The sequence below is a fragment of the Lolium rigidum genome, chromosome 1, assembly GCF_022539505.1.
Source record: "Lolium rigidum isolate FL_2022 chromosome 1, APGP_CSIRO_Lrig_0.1, whole genome shotgun sequence".
Classification (NCBI taxonomy): Eukaryota; Viridiplantae; Streptophyta; class Magnoliopsida; order Poales; family Poaceae; genus Lolium; species Lolium rigidum.
Window position 1 is genome coordinate 27,538,261 of NC_061508.1, and position 20,721 is coordinate 27,558,981.

General features: G+C 42.7%; 1 non-coding gene across 1 annotated transcript; it reads right to left on the reverse strand.

Annotated features, from left to right (window-relative positions):
* Nucleotides 1-2,505: 2,505 nt before the first annotated feature.
* LOC124685545 lies at nucleotides 2,506-2,616 on the reverse strand. Its single transcript, XR_006997528.1, has one exon. It is a non-coding gene; the product is annotated as a small nucleolar RNA SNORA5 (small nucleolar RNA).
* Nucleotides 2,617-20,721: the final 18,105 nt, after the last annotated feature.

Here is a 20,721-nt window from a genome sequence, read left to right on the forward strand (position 1 = left end):
CAGGAATGGCACATTAATTGCGCGCGGGAGTCGAAGGACTAGACGCCTGACACTGGCGCGTCAGGCACTATGCGCATGTCTCTGATAGGCACGGATTTCGGGATATTCTCGACTTCGTCGAGGTGAGATTTAAAGACAAAGAAACCGGCGAAAAGAAGCCGGAGATGTTCGATGGAGGTTGTTTGGGTAAGTGAGTTTGGCAAGGTGCCGGATGAGTTTAAATGGAAACCGGAAGGATTAATCCGGTACATTTTGAGATGGAACCTGGCATGGCCTGTTGGAAAGATTCCGCCAGGCTATACCAGCTTCGGCGACTAATGTCAGGGGTATGGCCCCCGGTAGGCCAAGAGTATGGAAAGTACGCCATGTTTAGGTAATGTTTAACCGGATCACAGAGTGATCCCAAATCTAAACTTAAGTTCAGCTAACCGGAGTTGGTACAAACCGGTATCCCCAGAGGGGTATACCAAAGTACTGGCTCTGAGAGGCAGTGTGGCCAAGTGCGAAGGTACCGGAACCAGAGGTAAAGGTACCGACAAATCGGAACCAGGGCTCACTGTAGCCTGTCGGCACTCTGGTCAAAGATTCCTTCGGAAGCTAGAGGACAAGGATGAGCGAAGCAAATCAGCTTTAAATGAAGCCCTGACGCCAAAGCAAGATGATGACGTTAAAGATACCGGCGGAGGTCACCGCTCCTTGATTGAAGTCATAACCGGTGCCAGCTGGGCCAAAGTAGCTTTATAAAGTAGCTTAGCTCATCCTAGATTCCATTAGGGTTTCTTGCCTTGTAAGCCACCCTCTCCCCTATATAAGGAGAGGGGGCACACCAATGCGCGGGATGAACGATCGAGCAGTAGAAAAATTAGGTTGTTCATCAGCAGATAGGAGGAGACTTGTATTGTACATCTTCTACCTCTGGCCAAGGGTCGAGTTGAGGAATACATACCGGTTTCTTTTCATCTACTTTCCCTGTTAACCAAACCCTCCCGGATCCTCTAGCGCACATTCGGCCCAACTTAAGCCATCCTATGGCATCTGTTGTGACACTTACACCACGACGACACGTCCTCTCAGTCAACAATCAACCACGGGAAAAAGGAGTTCGAAAGTGAGCTGAGAGAGAGAAAGAGTGACCTGGTGGGGACCTTTACGTACATAAGGGATCACCTATGAGGCAGCATCCGACTAGGAACCTCCTAGAGAGGTAGTCGACGGTGATTTTAAAGTAACTACATGAGACAACAAGGAAGATAATAGAGGTCATTCCACAATTGAATGTTGAATGACAACTGTCATTTCCTAACAAACTAATTATTCCAAATGGTTTTTCAAAAGTCAATTATATACCTCCAAAATATGTGATCTGCAGAGAACACGAGCACCAGGATCAAGCTCATCATATTTCAGAGTACACCCTCCTCTTGATAGGGAAGTTGGTGTCGACCGGCGGATCGCCCATACACCTCCATCGTAAAGCTTCATCACCGGCGCTAGCGGATCGACAGCAGATGGGCTGGGACATGGCAAGCATGGTGAGTAAGGACGCAAATAAGGAAGCGAGCGCAATCATGGTGCGGCAAAATGAACGGTGGTGGCTTATGAGCAAACCAGAGGCAGACAAGCAGTGGCGGGCCGGCTCGCGTGGTGGCGTACAGGGCGGCAGCGGCAGGAGGGGAAGCGGCGGCAGCGAAGGGCAGGCTCGTGCGGCCGCATGCAAGGAGGTGGCGGGTAGGCGTGCGTGCGGCAGCTGAGCGGCGATGTGGTATTGGAAGTCTAGAGTGATTGCGATAATTCCAAGAAAAAATGGGCAGAAGAGATTAGGAAACTGCGTGCGCGATTAGTGGGGGTGTATGCCCATCCATGCGTCGCATGAGCCGGAAGGCATGCAACGGTTTCCTTCGTATTCTCTACTTTGGATGATTGGATCTCTTTAGAGTAAAAATATATATGAAAATAAATACGTATCATCATAATATGTCCTCTGGAATTCTTATCCACCCTCGACAAGGCTCGCAAGGAGCAGCCTACGGCCGCACATGCACCCTCTGGTTCTTCCGGCCATGGTTTGTAGCCTTTCCGCCACCAAATAAAACTTTAATGGGAGGAGGATCAGCTCATAGCACTCTGTATAAGCTTTTACTGCTCGTCGTCGGTGAGGACAAATCATATATCATTACGTGTGTTGGCCCGCTAGAACCGAAACCAAAGAAGGCCACACGGTAAAACAACCAATTAAACCCGGTTAAGTTAAAACCTCTTAGTTTTACACCTGTCTTGATCGGCGAAAAAAATATAGGTATAGTGACAGTCATTTATAGATGCCCGTCACTAACATATTTGGTATTTCATCCAGCGCCCAGAAAAAATGTTAGTGACAACCTCTTTTATGTGCCTGTCACTACTGTTTGGTACTAGCACTAGTAGGAAAAGCCTCATCAGTGGCGCAGGAAAACATGATTTTGTGGCGCATGGGTTGTGCGCCACAGAAACTTCACCACAAAAATAGGGTTTCTGTGGCGCCCCGGACCATGCGCCACAGAATTAAGGTGTTCTGTGGCGCATATGGACCAGCTGCGCCACAGAAATAGGTGCGCCACTGAATTCTATTTTGGTGCGCCACAGAACAATGTACAGGTATACTCGATTGTGTGCTCCCTGGTGTATTATACAGGTTTTATACAGGTTTTGTACACAGTATACAGGTATAATATAGACAGAAAGACAGATATAATATGGACACATATAACACAGCAACCTTATACATCATCATCACAGTACTTAGAGCCCGATCGAGATACATATATAGTGGCAAGTGTCAAATGTTTTGCATACAACTCTTAATTCATACAAATTTCACAATTTTGAGATACAAAGTAGTCTTCATCCGATTCCTCATTTGCTCCCTCCTCTCTACCCACCAGGCTCGCTTGCATCGGGGTCTTCATCCGGTTCCTACTATGATTAAAATGGAAGAAAGTGAGACCAACAAGTCTGATGCACAAGAGAAATGGAATAAATGTCTCATACATTGTTGGTCAACACAAATATTAACATTAAGGGATGGCGTAAGTGAGACCAAGTCCGATGCACAAGAGATTGATATTTGTGCTATCTTACCAGGGTCACTTACACCACCCCCAAGTGTACGGTGACCAAACATTTTAATCATCGGCATTTTGAAAATACCAAAGAAAATGGAATGACAAAATGGAATAAGTGCCTCAAGAACCAGTAAATCCAGTAAGTGATAGATATGCCTAAACAAGCAACAACACATAGCATATCCCAGCTAACCAGATGAGACAAGTCTTGGTAGCCAACTGAATCACGTAGCACCACCTAGCCTTTTAAAACCATCAGAAACAGTCCATTTTCTTCAAAGGATACCACAGTGGCATTCATTTACATGATCCCCTACTGTGGATATCTCTATTTCCATCAAAGCCAACAAGAAATAGAAATTTATCATTACTCGATTGAGTTCAAAACAAAGCTGGGGTACCATAAGGGATTACTCATCACTTGGTAGTAACCAAGTGATGCCGGCAAGAGAGAGGCCAAGCCTGAGCTAGTCAATCCAGTAGAGATGGATATGCATAAGTAAGCAAGAACACATAGCCTATCCAAGTTAACCAGATAAAACCAACCTTGACAGCCAACTTAATAACCTAGCATCACATAGTGTTTTAAACCATCATAAACTTCCCATTTTCTTCAAAGGATACCACAGTGGCATTCATTTACATGATTCCCTACTGTGAATATCTCTATTTTCACCAAAACGAACCAATTATCCAACTATGAGATGCAACCAGTGGCAGTAGCTAGAGCTAATGAGGTCACAACACAGCATAAGCAATCCACGCCAGTAAACAAGTCCTCATCACCTTATAGCACCAATTAATCAATCAATATAGCAGCATCAGTAACAAGCATAGCACCAATTAATCAACTATAGCTCCATCGGTAACAAGCATAGCACCAATTAATCGAGCAATAGCAGCATGACCTGCACATGACACTTCACTAAAGCCAAAGCTTCAATAAAGCAATTAATCAAGGCTTTCATGCAGTGCTTGACAAGCAACAACTGCAAGCAATGGGATCATAATTCAATCCATGTGCACATACCAGATAAATGGCATCAATTGACACCAACCTTCTCCCCCTCTCTGTAATTAGCCAAGTTATACAGAATAAGAAAAGGGGAGCACAACAGCATTTCATCGAGCACAACAGCAGCACATCAGCAGCACATCAGCACATCAGCATTTCATCGAGCACTTTGTGCTCGCGCGGGAGAGGAAGAGGGAGGGGAGGGAAGAGGTGGAGCTCACCGACAACAGGGGTGGAGGAGGAGGTTGACGACGACAACAGGGGTGGAGGAGGAGGTTGACGACGACAACAGGGGTGGAGGAGGAGGAGGACGCGGCGGCTCCTCCTCCTTGATGCGGCGCCGGACCCTCCTCCTACACGCTGCGGGCCCTCCTCCTCCACGCCGCAGCGGCATGTGCTGCTGATGGTGGCGGGGATGGGTGGAGCGTGGCGGCATGCGGCCCTTGCGGAGGAAGGCGACGGCGATGGCGGCGGCGGCGGCGCTCACCATGGAAGGCGGCGACGCGCGGTAGGGATCGAGAGGGGAGAGAGGGGGTACGGGCGAGGGAGGGGTACGACAGTGATATAAGAGGCACTATTTCTATGGCGCACCAGAACTAGTGCGCCACAGAAACACTTATTTTTGTGGCGCAGCATGTCCTGTGCGCCACAGAAATAACTACACTAATTATTGGTGGTGGCAGGATGTGGGCCCCACCTAATTTCTGTGGCGGATGGTTTAGTAGTGCGCCACAAAAATAAACTATTTTTGTGGCTCATCCTTTCTGGTGCGCCACAAAAAAGCTATATCTGGCGCATTTTTAGTGGTGCGCCACAGAACTAAGCTCCACCTATAAGCGTTTCCCTACTAGTGTAGTGACAGGCTTATACGAGCCCATCACTAGTGTTTGTACTAGTGACATGTATAATATTGTCAGTCACTGAACCCTTGGCGGCTATAAGCCTTTCTGCAGTAGTGTCAGCTTGGGCGTGACAACAATCTGAAGAAAAAAAGTACATTAATAAACAAATATCAAACAATGGAAGCTAAATTAGTAGAAATTAAATGAAAGAAGTCAAGTAAATGTTAACAGAAGGAAAGACATACATCATCGTCCGTTCAAGTTAAGATTACATAACCATGGCTAGAGCTACTATAGGGCCCAATGGGTGGTTGACCAGCATAGCCTTTTGTGCAATGTCACCGAAATAGTTTCAGTATCAGCAGCTTGGACGATACAACAATCTGAAGAAAAAAAGTACATGAATAAACAAATACAAAAAAATGGAAGCTACATTAACATAATCTCAATGAAACAATTCAGGTGAAAATTAACAGAAGAAAAGTCATACATCATCGTCCGTTCCTAGGAAGATTATTATATCAACACGGCTAGAGCTAGCATAGCAGACATCATGAATGACCAGCATCAGCAGCTTGGACATAACAAAAGAGTAGAGAAAAGGTAAGAACAAATTTCAAAACAACATGACGTGAAGTATAAAGCTCGCAGCCCGTAATACAGAAACAATATAAACTTTACCTGCTATACGACCCCTTCAACTAACCGAGTTCAAGGATTTGAATGGTTCTGGAAAGATTTATTCAGAATCATGCTTCCGAAACACCAGTCAAGTCCTCTCGTCGCCAGTCGGCGCATAGGCTAAGCTGCTAGGGCTAGCACAACATAGCCAGATTTTGTGTAGTGTCACCCAAATAGTTTCAGTATCAACAGCTTGGACGATACAACAATCTGAAGAAAAAACGTACATGAATAAACAAAATATTAAAAAATGAAGCTAGATTAACAGAATCTCAACGAAAGAACTCAAGTGAAAGTTAACAGAAGAAAAGTCTTACATCCTCGTCCGTTTCCGTGAAGATTACATCACCACAGCTAGAGCTAGCATAGCACAGACATCATGGATGACCAGCATAGCCATATTTTGTGCAATATCACTGAAATAGTTCTGTTTCAGTATCAGTATCAGCAGCTTGGACATAACGAAAGAGTAGAGAAAAGGTAAGAACTAATTTCAAAACAACATGACGTGAAGTGTAAAGGTAGCAGCACGTAATACCAAAACAATATAAACTATCAGCCAAAATATATATTAATGTTCAAAGATAAAAGGCTGAACATGACCGAGGATTTGAACGGATGTGGACAAATTTATACAGAATCATGCGTCCCAAACACCAGTCAAGTCCTCTCGTCACTAGTCAGCGCACATGCTAAGATGCTAGTGCTAGCCCAGCATAATCAGATTTTGTGCAGTGTCACCGAAATTGTTCTGTTCAGCATCAGCATCTTGGACATAACAAAAGAGTTGACAAAAGGTAAGAACTAATTTCAAAACAATAGGATGTGAATTGTAAAAAGCTAGCAGCACGTAATATAGAAATAAAATAAAATGTATCTGCTATACGATCCCTTCAGCTACTACACTGTCACCAAATTATAAATTAATGTACAAACAGAGCTGAGAAAGAGCTGAATCCTTCACCAGATAGTATCATCACCTATTAACAGAAGAGTTGAGACAAAGTCAAGGCTGAATTTATTTCAAAAAAAATGAATAATACATCATAAACTAGAAGTGAAACTATTGGATTATCATCTAAATACAATAAGCATATCATTTGAACGTGAAAACTTACTGTGATGCTAGCAACAACACGACTGTGTAGACACCTCAGCTACTATGTATGCAGTTGTGGTTGCCTCTTTTATCTGGCAGATTTCATACAGTGTCACCGAAATAGACCTAGGTTGCAAATGAATTGATAAAAAGGTGAGGATAACCAGTAGGTATAATAATAAAAAATAGCAACAGGACAGAAATGCATAGCTAGCACCCATTGGTTAAGTGCAAATGCAACAAAAAAAACTTACATGGCTATGAATAAGTAATTTTGAAATTTTTGGTTGGAAAAGTCTTTTCACCGTCTGGTTTTGCTGCTGTGCTCAAACCTAGCACCCATTGGATGCTAAGTTTAGTGCAGTAGATGCCGGAGGTGAACTGTATGCTATGGAGCATATGGACAAGCCTCAAGTAAAGATCCAAAAGAGACAAATGAGTGTCCACAAGAGCAGATCAAATGTGCAAGCAATGTGCTTCCACGCATGACTAAGTCTTATGGACAAGCCTCAAGTGAAGATCCTGCCAACAAAGAATAAGCGTACCATGGTGGCAGCGACTACGGAGACTAGCTTCCACATGCAGCAAAGAACCACCATTTTTCAGAACATGAGTCTTCTTTTGGGCAGTGTCCCCGAGATAGGATTCTTCTGTTCAGAAAAAGTTGGAGAATGATTATATACAAGTTAGCACAATGATAGAATATAACACAATTTATCATGGACTAGAACACGAGAACTAATATGATAACAATGATACAACAATGCGAGTATTGCAGATCTAACATTAACAATAAACATGCTATGTTTGAAAAGCCAAAAGCAAGGGACAGGTAACAAGCTAGATATTACTAATAAAAAAAATAGCAACGGGAGATGATTCATTTTGTAATTGCTAGTAGGTAGAATGAAATAAATAAAAAACTCACACAGGTATAAAATGGCTATTTGGATATTTTTGGCTGCACCAGACTTCAACAAGTACATAACAAGGGTGTTTTGACCCGTGACAAGTTACCAATTTTGTGCATTGTCACCGAAATAGGATTCTGCCTGAAAAATTGATCGAGGTAAGAAAAAATATTTCTAGAAAGGGAAGAGGAGAATACATGTAAAAAAAATATGTCGGCATATATAGCAAAGGACTAAAAGAGAGGCACACCATGAGGCAGAAGATGGTCTTCAGAGAGAGGAGGCCCACCAGTTGAAAGGCTTTGAAACTCAGGGTATATAGAACACTATAGCAAGGCAACAATAAAGTTCCCATTTTCGAGCCACCCGCAGGGCTAGCTAAGGGAACAACTATCTTTTAGAACATTGTGATTCTTCTGTGCAATTAGAGCCATGAGCAAGCAGAAGACGTGTCGATGTGCCTGATACGTCTCAAACGTATCTATAATTTCTTATGTTCCATGCTACTTTATTGATGATACTCACATGTTTTATACACATTATATGTCATTATTATGCATTTTCTGGCACTAACCTATTGACGAGATGCCGAAGAGCCGATTGCTTGTTTTTACGCTGTTTTTGGTTTCAGAAATCCTAGTAAGAAAATATTCTCGGAATTGGACGAAATCAACGCCCAGGGTCTTATTTTTCCACGAAGCTTCTAGAAGACCGAGGGAGATACGAAGTGGGGCGACGAGGCGACGCCATACTAGGGCGGCGCGGCCAGGCTTGGGCCCGTGCGGCCCTAGCGTGTGGGCCCCTCGTGACGCCCCCGACTCTGTCCTTCCGCCTACTTAAAGCCTTCATCGCGAATATCCCAGGACCGAGAGCCACGATACGAAAACCTTCCAGAGACGCCGCCGCCGCCAATCCCATCTCGGGGGATTCAGGAGATCGCCTCCGGCACCCTGCCGGAGAGGGGAATCATCTCCCGGAGGGCTCTTCATCGCCATGATCGCCTCCGGATCGATGTGTGAGTAGTTCACCCCTGGACTATGTGTCCATAGCAGTAGCTAGATGGTTGTCTTCTCCTCATTGTTCTATCATGTTAGATCTTGTGAGCTGCCTATCATGATCAAGATCATCTATTTGTAATGCTACATGTTGTGTTTGTTGGGATCCGATGAATATTGAATACTATGTCAAGTTGATTATCAATCTATCATATATGTTGTTTATGTTCTTGCATGCTCTCCGTTGCTAGTAGAGGCTCGGCCAAGTTGATACTTGTAACTCCAAGAGGGAGTATTTATGCTCGATAGTGGGTTCATGCCTCCATTGAATGCTGGGAGTGACAGCAACCTCTAAGGTTGTGGATGTGTTGTTGCCACTAGGGATAAAACATCAATGTTTTGTCTAAGGATATTTGTGTTGATTACATTACGCACCATACTTAATGCAATTGTCTGTTGTTTGCAACTTAATGCTAGAAGGGGTTCGGATGATAACCTGAAGGTGGACTTTTTAGGCATAGATGCATGCTGGATAGCGGTCTATGTACTTTGTCGTAATGCCCTAATTAAATCTCATAGTAATCATCATGATATATGTATGTGCATTGTTATGCCTTCTTTATTTGTCAATTGCCCAACTGTAATTTGTTCACCCAACATACTGTTTATCTTATGGGAGAGACACCACTAGTGAACTGTGGACCCCGGTCCAATTCTTTACATCCGAAATACAATCTATCGCAATTGTTCGTTACTTGTTCTTTGCAAGCAACCATCATCATCCACACTATACATCTAATCCTTTGTTTACAGCAAGCCGGTGAGATTGACAACCTCATCGTTACGTTGGGGCAAAGTACTTTGATTTTGTTGTGCAGGTTCCACGTTGGCGCCGGAATCCCTGGTGTTGCGCCGCACTACACTCCGCCACCAACAACCTTCACGTGTTCCTTGATGATTTCTACGGGTGCTTCTATTCTTGTAGACAGTGTTGGGCCTCCAAGAGCAGAGGTTTGTAGAACAGCAGCAAGTTTCCCTTAAGTGGATCACCCAAGGTTTATCGAACTCAGGGAGGAAGAGGTCAAAGATATCCCTCTCAAGCAACCCTGCGATCACAATGCAAGAAGTCTCTTGTGTCCCCAACACACCTAATACACTTGTCAGATGTATAGGTGCACTAGTTCGGCGAAGAGATAGTGAGATGCAAGTAATATGGATGAGTATGAGTGGTAATAGCAATCTGAATAAAATATGACAGCGAGTAAACATGCAACAAAACAGTAAACAAACGGAGATTCGATGCTTGGAAGCAAGGCCTAGGGATCCTGCTTTCACTAGTGGACACTCTCAACAATGATCACACAATAGAACCACTCTACACTCTGTTGTTGGATGATGAACACCACTAATTGTGTATGATTACACGAACCCTCAATGCCGGAGTTAACAAGCTCCACAATATTCGATATTCATGTTTAAATAACCTTAGAGTGCAAGATAGATCAACACAATTACACCGAGAACTAACATAGCATGCACACTGTCACCATCACACTATGAAGGAGGCATAGATCACATCAATACTATCATAGCAATAGTTAACTTCATAATCTACAGGAGATCACAATCATAACCTACGCCAAGTACTACACGATGCACACACTGTCACCATTACACCGTAGAGGAGGAATAGAGTACTTTAATAACATCACTAGAGTAGCACATAGATGATATTCAACTAGATCACATAAAGAGAGAGATGAACCACATAGCTACAGCGGAGCCCTCAGCCCCGGGGGTGAATTACTCCCTCCGCATCATGGAGACAGCGATGGCGGTGAAGATGGCGGTGGAGACGGCGGTGGAGATGATTCCGGGGGCAATTCCCCATCCCGGCAGGGTGCCGGAACAGAGACTTCTGTCCCCCGAATTGGAGTTTCGAGATGGCGGCGGCTCTGCAGATTTTCTCTGGTTTCGTCGAACGGGGTCGAGGATTTAGGTCAGGGACGACTAAATAGGCGAAGAGGCGGAGTCGGAGGGGCCACGGGGGGCCCACACACTTGGCCGCCCCCCCCACCTTGGCCGCGCCGCCCTGTGGGGTGGGGCCTCCTGGCTCCCCTCTGGCCCTTCTTCGGTGCTCTGGAAGCTTCCGGGGAAAATAGGATGTTGGGCGTTGATTTCGTCCGATTCTGAGAATATTTCCTTTCTAGGATTTCTGAAACCAAAAACAGCAGAAAACAACAACTCGCACTTCGGCATCTCGTTAATAGGTTAGTTCCGGAAAATGCATCAAAACGATATAAAGTGTGAACAAAACATGTAGGTATTGTCATAAAACTAGCATGGAACACAAGAAATTATAGATACGTTTGGGACGTATCAAGCATCCCCAAGCTTAGTTCCTACTTGCCCTTGAGTAGGTAAACGATAACAAAGATAATTTCTTAAGTGACATGCTATCATAATCTTGATCAATACAATTGTAAAGCATATGTAATGAATGCAGCGATTCAAAGCAATGGTAAAGATAATGACTAAACAATTGAATCATATAGCAAAGACTTTTCATGAATAGTACTTTCAAGACAAGCATCAATAATACTTGCATAAGAGTTACTCATGAAGCAATAGATTCTTAGTAAAAGGTATTGAAGCAACACAAAGGATGATTAAGTTTCAGCAATTGCTTTCAACTTGTAACATGTATATCTCATGGATAATTGTCAACACAAAGCAATATAACAAGTGCAATAGGTAAACATGTAAGAATCAATGCACACAGTTGATACAAGTGTTTGCTTCTAAGATAGAAAGAATAGGTGAACTGACTCAACAATAAAGTAAAAGAATGGCCCTTCGCAGAGGGAAGCATGGATTAAATCATGCGCTAGAGCTTTTTAAGTTTTGAAATCATATAGAGAGCATAAAAGTAAAGTTTTGAGAGGTGTTTTTTGTTGTCAACGAATGGTAGTGGGCACTCTAACCCCCTTGCCAAACAGACTTTCAAAGAGCGGCTCCCATGAAGGACGTTATCTCTACCAGCCAAGGTAGATCATCCCTCTTCTCTTTTGTTTACACATGTATTTTAGTTTATTTATGGTTGACACTCCTCCCAACCTTTTGCTTACACAAGCCATGGCTAACCGAATCCTCGGGTGCCTTCCAACATTCACATACCATGAAGGAGTGTCTATTTGCAAAATTAAGTTGCTTACTGATGAATCAGAGCAAAACATGTGAAGAGAATAATTAATGAAGGTTGATTAATTGGGGGTCGGGAACCCCGCGCCTGACTCTTTTTGCAAAATTATTGGATAAGCGGATGAAGCCACTAGTCCATTGGTGAAAGCTGCCCAACAAGATTGAAAGATAAAACACCACATACTTCCTCATGAGCTATAAAACATTGACACAAATAAGAAGTAATAAAGTTTTGAATTGTTTAAAGGTAGCACATGAAGTAATTTACTTTGGAATGGCAGAGAAATACCATGTGGTAGGTAGGTATGGTGGACACAAATGGCATAGTTTTTGGCTCAAGGATTTGGATGCACGAGAAGAATTCCTCTCAATACAAGGCTAGGCTAGCAAGGTTGTTTGAAGCAAACTCAAGTATAAAACGGTGCAGCAAAGATTACATATGAACATATTGCAAGCATTATAAGACTTTACATCGTCTTCCTTGTTGTTCAAACACCTTAACCAGAAAATATCTAGACTCTGGAGAAACTAATCATGCAAACCAAATTTTAACAAGCTCTATGTACTTCTTCATTAATAGGTACAAAGTACATGATGAAAGAGCTTAAACATGATCTATATGAGCACAACAATTGCCAAGTATCAAATTATTCAAGATATTATACCAATTACCACATGTAGCATTTCCTGTTTCCAACCATATAACAATTAACGAAGCAGTTTCAACCTTCGCCATGAACACTAAAAGATAAAGTGAAGAACACATGTGTTCATATGGACCAGCGGAGCGTGTCTCTCTCCCACACAAGCATTTATTCAAACAAAAACAAAAACAAAAACAAACAGACGCTCCAAGTAAAGTACATAAGATGTGACCGAATAAAAATATAGTTTCAAGAGAAATGACCTGATAAGTTGTCGATGAAGAAGGGGATGCCTTGGGCATCCCCAAGCTTAGATGCTTGAGTCTTCTTAAAATATGCAGGGATGAACCACGGGGGCATCCCCAAGCTTAGACTTTTCACTCTTCTTGATCATATTGTATCATCCTCCTCTCTTGACCCTTGAAAACTTCCTCCACACCAAAATCAAAACAAACTCATTAGAGGGTTAGTGCATAATCAAAAATTCACATGTTCAGAGGTAAAACAATCAGTCTTAACACTTCTGGACATTGCACAAAGCTACTGGAAGGTAATGGAACAAAGAAATCCATCCAACACAGCGAAAGAGGCAATGCGAAATAAAAGGCAGAATCTGTCAAAACAGAACAGTTCGTAAAGACGAATTTTAAAGAGGCACCAGACTTGCTCAGCTGAAAATGTCCAAATTGAATGAAAGTTGCGTACATATCTGAGGATCACGCACGTAAATTGGCATATTTTTCTGAGTTACCTACAGAGAACACTGCCCAAATTCGTGACAGCAAGAAATCTGTTTCTGCGCAGCAATCCAAATCTAGTATCAACCTTACTATCAAAGACTTTACTTGGCACAACAAATGCAATAAAACTAAGATAAGGAGAGGTTGCTACAGTAGTAACAACTTCCAAGACTCAAATATAAAACAAAGTTACTGTAATAAAATAAACACATGGGTTATCTCCCAAGAAGTTCTTTCTTTATAGCCATTAAGATGGGCTCTGCAGTTTTAATGATGCGCTCGCAAGAAATAAGAGTTGAAGCAAAAGAGAGCATCAAGAGGCAAATTCAAAATAAATTTAAGCCTAACATGCTTCCTATGCATAGGAATCTTGTAAATAAACAAATTCATGAAGCACGATGCAACAAGCATAGAAAGATAAAACAAGTGTAACTTCAAAAATTTCAGCATATAGAGAGGTGTTTTAGTAACATGAAAATTTCTACAACCATATTTTCCTCTCTCATAATAACTTTCGAGTAGCATCATGAGCAAACTCAACAATATAACTATCAAATGAAACATTCTTATCATGAGTCTCATGCATAAAATTATTACTCTCCACATAGGCATAATCAATTTTATTAGTAATAGTGGGAGCAAATTCAACAAAGTAGCTATCATTATTATTCTCATCATCAAATATAGGAGGCATATTGTAATCATAATTAAACTTATCCTCGAAAGTAGGCGGCACCAAAAGACCACTATCATTATAATCATCATAAATAGGAGGCAAAGTATCATCAAAGAAAATTTTCTCCTCAATGCTTGGGGGACTAAAAAGATCATGAAAACCAGCTTCCCCAAGCTTAGAACTTTCTATATCATTATCAACAATGGTGTTCAAAGCGTTCATACTAATATTACTACCAGCATGCAAATAAGGTTCCATAGGTTTTTAAATTTTCGCATTAAACCATTCATGTCTTGACTCAGGAAATAGTACAAAAAGCTCACAGATGTTTTCCATTATGCCTTACTAGTGTAAACAAGAAACAAAAAGATGCAATTGCAGGATCTAAAGGAAATAGCTTCGAACACACACACAACGGCAACAGAAAAGTACTTATAACTGGGACCGGAGTATGAGTGCCTTTTACCTTTCCTCCCCGGCAACGGCGCCAGAAAAGTGCTTCGTTGCCGGGATCCGGTGTGTGAATGCTTTTTACCTTTCCTCCCCGGCAACGGCGCCAGAAAAGTGCTTGATGTCTACGGGTGCTTCTATTCTTGTAGACAGTGTTGGGCCTCCAAGAGCGAGAGGTTTGTAGAACAGCAGCAAGTTTCCCTTAAGTGGATCACCCAAGGTTTATCGAACTCGGGGAGGAAGAGGTCAAAGATATCCCTCTCAAGCAACCTCGCGATCACAATGCAAGAAGTCTCTTGTGTCCCCAACACACCTAATACACTTGTCGGATGTATAGGTGCACTAGTTCGGCGAAGAGATAGTGAGATGCAAGTAATATGGATGAGTATGAGTGGTAATAGCAATCTGAATAAAATATGGCAGCGAGTAAACATGCAACAAAACGAGTAAACAAACGAGAGATTCGATGCTTGGAAGCAAGGCCTAGGGATCCTGCTTTCACTAGTGGACACTCTCAACAATGATCACATAATAGAACCACTCTACACTCTGTTGTTGGATGATGAACACCACTAATTGTGTAGGATTACACGAACCCTCAATGCCGGAGTTAACAAGCTCCACAATATTCGATATTCATGTTTAAATAACCTTAGAGTGCAAGATAGATCAACACAATTACACCGAGAACTAACATAGCATGCACACTTGTCACCATCACACTATGAAGGAGGCATAGATCACATCAATACTATCATAGCAATAGTTAACTTCATAATCTACAAGAGATCACAATCATAACCTACGCCAAGTACTACACGATGCACACACTCGTCACCATTACACCGTGGAGGAGGAATAGAGTACTTTAATAACATCACTAGAGTAGAACATAGATGATATTCAACTAGATCACATAAAGAGAGAGATGAACCACATAGCTACGGCGGAGCCCTCAGCCCAGGGGTGAATTACTCCCTCCTCATCATGGAGACAGCAATGGCGGTGAAGATGGCGGTGGAGACGGCGGTGGAGATAATTCCGGGGCAATTCCCCGTCCCGGCAGGGTGCCGGAACAGAAACTTCTGTCCCCCGAATTGGAGTTTCGCGATGGCGGCGGCTCTGGAAGGTTTTCTCTGGTTTCATCGAACGGGGTCGAGGATTTAGGTCAGGGACGACTAAATAGGCGAAGAGGCGGAGTTGGAGGGGTCACGGGGGGCCCACACACTAGGGCCCCCCCCCTTGGCCGCGCCACCCTGTGGGGTGGGGCCCCCTTGGCTCCCCTCTGGCCCTTCTTCGGTGCTCTGGAAGCTTCCGGGAAAAATAGGATGTTGGGCGTTGATTTCGTCCGATTCCGAGAATATTTCCTTTCTAGGATTTACGAAACCAAAAACAGCGAGAAAACGACAAGCGGCACTTCGGCATCTCGTTAATAGGTTAGTTCTGGAAAATGAATCAAAACGATATAAAGTGTGAACAAAACATGTAGGTATTGTCATAAAACTAGCATGGAACACAAGAAATTATAGATACGTTTGGGACGTATCACTTGACTCCTACTGGTTCGATAACCTTGGTTTCTTACTGAGGGAAACTTACTGTTGTGTGCATCACACCTTCCTCTTGGGGTTCCCAACGGACGTGTCGACTGCACGCCATCAGTGCCTATTCATAAGGATCATATTATATTAATTATTGGAGACACTACAGTTTCGGATAAAGTATTAGTTGAGCGGAATATAACAAGGTTTGGACAAAAAGAGAACATCAGGAATACCTTCATTTTGCTGCGAGGAGAAGACAGCGACAGCAGCAGCATGCTAAAACAGCACAGACATCCCACTAATGGCACAACCATGTTCATAAAAAAGAAGCTCTTTTGTGCAGTGTCACCGAAATAGCCTTCTGTTTTCCAATGAAATTATTACAAAAAGTATTAAATAGCAACTTGAAAAATAGAGCACATAGCACACGTAATCATATAATTTTGTAAATATCTGTTCTACCCTTAATTCTACCTAGCCTTGCTAGTTCATGGCTAACTTTAACAATACAAGCATCTCTTTCCCTACCCTAAGTAAATCACAAATAGCTCTAATTCTGAACGCGTAAGCTGAGGTGTTTGGCAAGGATTTCCTGATCATCTCCACGGCTTTGGTGCAGTCAGATTCAACATTAGCCTTCAGCGGCGTCCAATGCAAGGCCAGTCGCACGCCTTCCTTGATCAATGGCAATAATTTATGCTCATGTGGCATCATTATAATGTGGCAAATTTCGACATGCAACGAAGATTGGCTACCCACAATGGTTGCGGAGCACCATTCCTACCGCTGATGCCTTGCCAAGAAAGGCCGCATCAACGTTTAGCTTGGCTTCTCCACTAGTAGGATGTGTCCAACGCTTCCTAACTTTTTTACTACCATCCATTTGGGAGCCTTCCTTGTTGGTAAACCCTTGCACAAGATTGACCACCATTTTACCCTTTACCACATCTGCATCCTGGAACTGTTTTATTAGCATAAGGCAGTTAAGGTAGCTCACCGGGAAGCGGCGGGATACATCGATCAAGGGGCATGGTTTTCATGGGTCATTTCGTTATGGCATGCCATATTCGCCACATAGTCATAAGCGTAGGAGCTCTTTGGGCTTCAGGTATCGTTTGTTGGACATGTAGGAGCCATTTTGTTCCAGTTGGTTTTAGCAGTTCGGTGGCAAGTCCCAGATTTCAGCCATCGCTCCCGAGCATGTTGTCAGCGAAGGAAAACATGGAATATAACTTCATCAGCACAACCACAGATCGGGCACAAGATTGAGGTAGACATGCCTCTCCTCATTTTCTTTCGTTAATTAGCTGACCTGTTCTTGACGCATATTTGTCCAAAACTTACTTGACTCCAATTGCTTGGTCCACTTGGGCCTTAAAAAATAGTAAATTGTCATATGTGAATCCCATCCTTTGCATCACTTTCCTTAGAAAATCCCAATCCACCCTGTCTTATGTTTTGAATAGATATAACTTGTAAGCACATAAATTCTTTGACAGATTTGTGTTATTCTCACTGAAGTGCAGGCATTCAAAAGCAACAAGAGCATTATCTGTGATTAATCACCGTAAGGATGTTGTTTGATTGCGAGAGCAAACTAATTGTTAATAATAGTCTCCCAATCAATTTATACAAGATTATGCTTGCAATTTAGGGTGTGCTATTTGATTGCGCCTTGGCAATTGTTTTAATGCTCGCTTGATTTATCTGTGTCGTGCTTTCACTTACCAGACCAGGGAAAGCAATAGAAGCAAGAAGCTTTCAAACATGCCTCCAGCAGTTTTAATATTGTAAAAGCCGCAGCAAACAAGGGCATTTTGGCATCTTTGCCAAAGGAGATTCAGATATTGATGCCGTATCATAAGCAACCTCAGTCCTCCCCTCCTCTCAACAGCTATGGTATGTGTTGCTTTATTGCGATCGCAAACTAATTGTTAGCATGCTCGGTCAGGAACCACATTCCTGTATATACGCACTGGAAGAAGTACCGCCAAGACCAAGGGCTCCTCTGTGACTTTTACGGAAAAGTGGCGGTATTTACACACTGCATTCCTTTGCCTCCCTTTACTGTTTATAAAGCTTTTATTTCTCAGAAATTGTCATTATTATGCATTTTCTTCCATATCTCTAGGGTAAATTTTCAATGGACACGAAGCAGTCACCAGTAAAAGGTGCATGCAATAAGCATCTTCAGAATGACGTGGAAAATCTGGTAAGTCAAGACCTATGTTGTTTAAATAATGATAGAGTACACAGTTCCATCAAAAAGCTGGATGGGTATTTACTATGTAGCTTGTATTTTCCTGAACACATGCGCTAGTCTTTTAAATCGCTGATTGCGTTCGTACATGTTTGGCATAGATAGTTAATATATGTAACTCGTGGTATCATTTCCATGATGCTCACTTTGCCAAAAAGGTACATTGCTTAGTTCCGCGATGGATAGCTTAGGTGCATTTTAAACTAAATTCTTGTTTTTGGTACGTAGCTGTTTGTAGGAGCTTTTGTGCACATCGTTGCTTGCGCAAAGTTCTGTAGATTATTTCTGCAATATAGATGCTCTGCATCTAACTACTCTAAATAGTGATTAACTTGCACATCAACATATAACATTGCACACATTATTGATTATTCACAAAATCCTTTATAGACTCTATTAGATGGCTGCATGTATCTGTTTGTTTTTATGGAGACTCGTACATAGATGAACCACCAAGTCCAGTGGATCTGTTCAGGGAGACACACCACAACAAGGCCAACAGCGACTCCCCTGAAGTAGAACTTGTTCTTGTGAGTAAGCATTCATTGAGTTATCGCTGAAACTAAGTTTGTACTTTGCTTCATCTAACACCAATCTATCTTCTATCTTTATTGCTAAACAAGCCTGAGATTGAAAAAGGGATGTCTCAACCTACTCGATCGAATCTGAGCACCCAACCTGATTTACTAGATACCGAGCCGAGGGGAAAAGGGGACCTGTGTAAATTTTCAATGGACACGAAGCAGTCACTTGTAAAAGGTGTATGCAATAAGCATCTTCGGAATGACGTGGAAAATCTGGTAAGTCAAGACCTGTGTTGTTTACAGAATGATAGAGTACACAGTTCCATCAACAAGCTGGATGGGTATTTACTATGTAGCTTGTATTTTCCTGAACGCATGCGCTAGTGTTTTAAATCACTGATTACGTTCGTACATGTTTGGCATAGATAGTTCATATATGTAACTCGTGGTATCATTTCCATGATGCTCACTTTGCCAAGAAGGTACATTGCTTAGTTCTGCGATGGATAGCTCAGGTGCGTTTTAAACTAAATTCCTGTTTTTGGTATGTAGCTGTTTGTAGGAGCTTTTGTGCACATCGTTGCTTGCCCATAAGTATGCAGATTATTTCTGCAATATAGATGCTCTGCATCTAAAATCTCTAAATATTGATTAACTTGCACAGCAACATATAACATTGCACACATTTTTGATTATTCACAAAATCCTTTATAGAATCTAATCGCTGGCTGCATGTATGTGTTTGTTTTTAGGGAGACTTGTACACAGATAAACAACCAAGTCCCTGTGGATCTGTTCAGGGAGACACACCACAACAAGGCCGACCGCTACCCCCTGAAGTAGAACTTGTTCTTTTGAGTAAGCATTCAATGAGGTATCGCGGAAATTAATTTTATACTTTGCTTCATCTAACACCAATCTATCTTCTATCTTTATTTCTAAACAAGCCTGAGATTGAAAAAGAGATGTCTCAACCTACTCGATCGAATCTGAGCACCCAACCTGATTTACTGGAGACCGAGCCGAGGGGAAAAGGGGACCTGCAAGATCTTGTCAACTCCCATAATGCTAATATGTTCGAGGTTAACAGAAAGGTCCAGGAAGCGAGAGAGAAGCAGGCTGCCCTTGAGGCAAGGATTCAAATGTTAACCAGGTCCATGCCCGAGTAAACATGGTGAACTGGTGGTGCTATGGCAAATAGTTGAACTGTATTTTGGGCTGGTGGTCTTGCTTTTGGTGCAAGCTAAACTGTTATTATTTTGGAGGAGCTGAATTGTTATGGTATGGTGCTAGTACGCAAGATGAACTTAAGAGCGAATGTAACTCGATGCACAGTTATCTAGTTGTTCTATATGTATTTTTTTGAGTGTTTATGTATTATTTATATGTAATAAGGCCGCCACAAAACGGCCGTTAGTTGACACACGTGTTTGACAGGCTGAAAGGAACGGCCCAGTAGAGTTAACCAGGTCGGCATTTATCGGCTGGAAGTAACGGGCCGACTGAGAAAATCAGGCCGGGCCATTCTAACAAGCCATTATTAACGCACCAGCTTTGATGGGCTTGAAGTAACGGGCCATTTTTGCAATTGATTTTTTGGGACGTTGCAACACAATAATGGGCCGGGACAGTAAGGCCGCACATTTAGGCTGTCAAAAGGCTGGTCGTGAGTGGGCCTATAGAGGGCCACGGTTAACGGGATAACCATAATGGGCCCCGGCAAATGGCCATGTGCATAGCTGGCAGTTATAAATGGACCGTCTTTTAATGGGCCGCAATAACCTGGGCCCATAGTCCAGTTAGTGCCACGTGTGTTCCTGCATGTGGTCCCCGATGTCCACGTGTCGGCATTTCATTGTGCCACGTGTCTAGATGGTATTGGGTCTTCTACACGCGCATGTTTGTATTCCGGGTGACACCTGTCAACATGTCAATGGCGACGCTCTAGGCACGTGTCAACCTTCAAGTGAAAATCTACATGGCCACGTGGTGGGAGGAGGTTCGTCCGGAGTGGTCAGCTAGACGACAAAGATGACAT